The following is a 4,815-nucleotide window of genomic DNA, read 5'->3' as shown; positions in this document are numbered from 1 at the left end:
CCCGATATGATTCATGTCTTACAAATTTTTGTTTGGGATCACAATAATCCTTTTTTATCCATTTAATTTTTCAAACAAAAAAAAGCATGGCATGCCCCTATTAGATGGAATTTTCCTTTTATCTTATGTACCTATGTGGTCGTGCGTGATCCTCAATGCTCAAACATGGGTGCGGTACTCTAACACTTTATTTTACGCTAAAACACAGAATTTGATAAAAATTGTGGAGTGTGATACTTAGATCCACACCCGTATCCCATCATCTTAGTTGTGTCCATGTAACATTAGAGTGTAGCACATCAAGAAGGTGGTACATGAAAGGTGGGAAGAGGATTCTAATCGATGTTTCATTTTCCTATTTACAGTCAAAACTTAAAATGATGACACAGATCATGAAATTTCTATTAAGCCAGTTATATTTATTTTACGTTTTTTCAAAGTACAAAATACTTTTCTGTTCCATTGAATATTTGCTACAAATTTGAAATCTAAGAGTTTTCCATAAGTCTATACTCTAATTATGAACAATCGTGAATTATAACGTAGGGTCAATTATGAACAAGAAGTAAATCAGAAAAGTGAATCAATTTAAACAGGAAGTTAATATTCATGGATAAAAAAGTCCAGAAGCAATTAAGCAAGTTTTCCTGTTTTTAGTCTGAAGCAGAGTATTAAATTGAACACAAGACTAATTTTTTTAAGAAAAGAACATAGGACCACTAAATAAGTGCATCAATGTATACAAACTTTACAATAGGAAACACTCTGCATCCTTGTAATGAAACCATTTAATGGATTGAGGCATAACCGACAGAGCAAGAACGACACGATTTTATGATACAAATTGCTAGGCTGTGAATACTTTTTTTTTTTTTCTTTTTATAATTTATTTATTTAAATATTTCATACTATAAAATCAAAAGCTTCATTATTGCAATTTATGCAAAATAAATTGTCGTTAGATATTTAAAAATAAATTGCTAATAGATATTTCATACTATAAAATCAAAAGCTTCATTATTGCAATCTTATTTAAAATTTGTCGTTATATATAATTTCATACTAAAAAAGTTGTGCAGTTGACGAATTTTATATTAATATTTAAAAAAAAAATGTATAATGTCTAAATCATTATTATTATGAGATGTTTATTAATTACATGACATTTGACATTACGAAATTTTGACAAAAGAATATAATTATTAATTGACAAAAATTACTTTTTTACATAATATATCATATCGTATTACAATAATTAATAAGTAGTTTAAAACTTATTTTTTCCCAATCGTTATTTTTTTTCATAAAATTTAATTCATGCAAACTACTAACGTCAAACTCAACAGGGTAACTTTGTAAACCCAAAGTAGAACTACAACATTGTTTTATCTAAAGGTGTTCATTCGGGTCATCGGGTCGGTTTCGGACGGGTGTAATTCGGCTCGGTTGATTTTCGAATCGGTAAATTTTCGGTTGTATACAACAACGGGTCATACTCGGGTCAGATCGGTTGGTTACGGGTCGGTTTAACAACAGTTGTTCGCATTATCGGGTTCAAACCGGTTTGTTATCGGTTGAAATTCGAGTCGTGTGTCAATCGAGCTCGGGTTGTCATCGGTCTTACATTAGTTCGGTTTTTTCGGGCACAAATCGGGTTCGAGCTTTATTTTTCGAGTAGTTATCGGTTACGGACAACTATCGATCGGGTCAATATCGAAGTAAGTTAATAGTCGGGTTTTTTAATTGATGTATGCTCATTTTATGGCAGATCAATTTATTTCAATTAGTTTATATATATATATATATATATATATATATATATATATATATATATATATATATATATATGTATATATATATATATATATATATATATATATATATATATATATATATATATATATATATATATATATATATGAGACTATTATTTAATAATGCATCATGTTGCAACTTTTGATAATTGATTAAATATTAAAACTCGATAATCGAAACTCGATTTGTTTGAATGAATAAGAATAATCTAAACTATCTCATAGGCTATTAGAATATACATTACTCTATTACACTAATAATTGATTGTATTTCTAAGTTTGATAATTGAAACTTATTATATATAATAAAGTGAATTAGATTAATCAAGTAATCATAACCATTTTATATGATATTATGTATTTATACTTATTAATGACCTTAAATACTTTAAAATAATAAATCTATTACACTAATAATTGATCGTATTTAATTTAAAACTTAATAATGTTCGGAACTAGACCTATTGGAGTGAATGAAACTAATACAAACTATCTTATAGAGTTATAGATACAGTTACAGATTATCATTGACAGTTAACTCAATGCTATTACTTATTAGTTATTACTGATATTGAATACTCTAAAGTAATTTATAGGCTATTAATAATCGATCGTAATTCACTTATCATAATTCGATCTATTAAAGACTTATAGTAAATGAAACTAGTACTCCACCTTTTTTGTTACTTTGAATTAAATAGCCTAAATTATGCAATTTTACCAAATTCAATAATAAAATATTTAATATTTGATATAAAATATTTATATTACTCAAATAAATTATTTTAGATAACTAATTGTCCAATTTGATGAATATATTACTCAATTGATACATTACTTGCACAAAATGTTATTGGTTATTTGGATAGCACACGGATAAGGTGTTTTAGCCGTTGGATTATAATGCTAAAATCAGATCAGCGGTCAACAACTTGCCACGTCACCGTCATTTGATAAAAAAGGATTTTGGTTCCTTTCTTCATCCTGCAACAGCGACATTTCCCAAATCCCGCTCTAATAAACCCTAACTCAACTCTCTCTTCTTCATCCTCTCACCGAAACCGGCGGCCCTCTTACAATTCCATCTGTTCTCCTCCAATCCGGCCGGTAGAACATGTTCATCTCCGGCAGCCTGTAGTACCGTAGGTATGAAGTTCTTGTTTTTTTTTCTTTTCTCTGTACCGTAGCAATTGTATCTGTTAGTAGCAATTTGGCATTCTTTATCTTTCAAAATGAGCTGGTAACTGGAATTAGGCACCAAGTTCTACTGTAAAACTCCTTCTTCCTTTTGATCTAACTTTGATTTGCATTTGAGTTCTAATTTTGTAATGGGCTGAATTTTATTTTATCATAGATTTTTTAGGGATGAACATGTGTTTTCTTGTTTGGGTTGAAATTGTAAGTTTTTGTATAGAAAAAGGCTGATATTCATGGTTCTCATTGTTCATAACTTCAATTTTATCATCAGTGTTTATCATAGATTACATGAAATTGTAAGTTTGGGTTGAACTGTTCAACCGTCAATTCGATTCTTCAGCAACTATTCAACTGTACATCTCCAAATGTCGCTGTACTTTTGCATCTGTTTTCTTGTTTGGGTTGAAATTGTAGGTGGATGTATAGAAAAAGGTTGATATTCATGGTTCTCATTGTTCATAACTTCAATTTTATCATCAGTGTTTATCATAGATTACATGAAATTGTAAGTTTGGGTTGAACTGTTCAACCGTCAATTCGATTCTTCAGCAACTATTCAACTGTACATCTCCAAATGTCGCTGTACTTTTGCATCTGTTTTCTTGTTTGGGTTGAAATTGTAGGTGGATGTATAGAAAAAGGTTGATATTCATGGTTCTCATTGTTCATAACTTCAATTTTATCATCAGTGTTTATCATAGATTACATGAAATTGTAAGTTTGGGTTGAATTGTTCAACCGTCAATTCGATTCTTCACCAACTATTCAACTATATATCTCAAAATGTTGTTGTACTTTTGCATCTGTTTTCTTGTTTGGGTTGAAATTGTAGGTGGATGTATAGAAAAAGGCTGATATTCATGGTTCTCATTGTTCATAACTTCAATTTTATCATCAGTGTTTATCATAGATTACATGAAATTGTAAGTTTGGGTTGAACTGTTCAACTGTCAATTCGATTCTTCAGCAACTATTCAACTGTAAATCTCCAAATGTCGCTGTACTTTTGCATCTGTTTTCTTGTTTGGGTTTAAATTGTAACTTTTTGTATAGAAAAAGGCTGATATTCATGGTTAGCTTTATCAAATGGACCGCTATAAGTTGTTCATATGTTGTTCATATGTTGTTCCTATGTTGAAATGGTTGCAACTGTCAAGTTTTTGTAAGTTGTTCATTTGTTGTTTATATGTTGTTCCTATGTTGAAATGGTTGCAACTGTCAAGTTTTTGTAAGTTGTTCATATGTTGAACCCTTGTTCTGGTGTTTTTAGTTAGCTTTATCAAATGGTCCAAAATCTTTTTTCATTAGCATCATTTTCTTTGTTATTGGTCATACCACTATGGTTGACGTTAGTTCTACAATTCACAATCATATATTGGATCTGAATATTCTAACGTAAATGTTTTTGCTTCTATCGGACACAATTTTCACAGTATCACGAAGAAGTAAATTTGTTGATGATGGATCAAGGAGAGCTGTGATCTACTCATTGTAGTGAAAAATTCTTCAAATATTGTTGGTGTCATTCCTCTATGGGAACTACGCGTAAACTCATCGGACCATACCCAGGATTCGGAGGCTTACGTACACTCTTAGTTGGTGTAGTCTGAGTTAAAGTACTCTCAGACTACCCGCTATAAGTCCTCCAAGCAGTTTTTCTTTGTCACTCATTTTTAATAGCTTATTATTCGGAGAAGTATAAGATAGTTTGTAATTGTATTAATAATCTTGAATATATATTAATGTATAATTTTGTTCAAACAATGTTCAATACTTCTTTTGAAATTAGAAGATGAGATTAAAT

Source organism: Amaranthus tricolor, chromosome 2 (assembly GCF_026212465.1).
Source record: "Amaranthus tricolor cultivar Red isolate AtriRed21 chromosome 2, ASM2621246v1, whole genome shotgun sequence".
Lineage (NCBI taxonomy): Eukaryota > Viridiplantae > Streptophyta > Magnoliopsida > Caryophyllales > Amaranthaceae > Amaranthus > Amaranthus tricolor.
The sequence above is the reverse complement of the archived record's forward strand: the minus strand, read 5'-3'. Positions refer to the sequence as shown.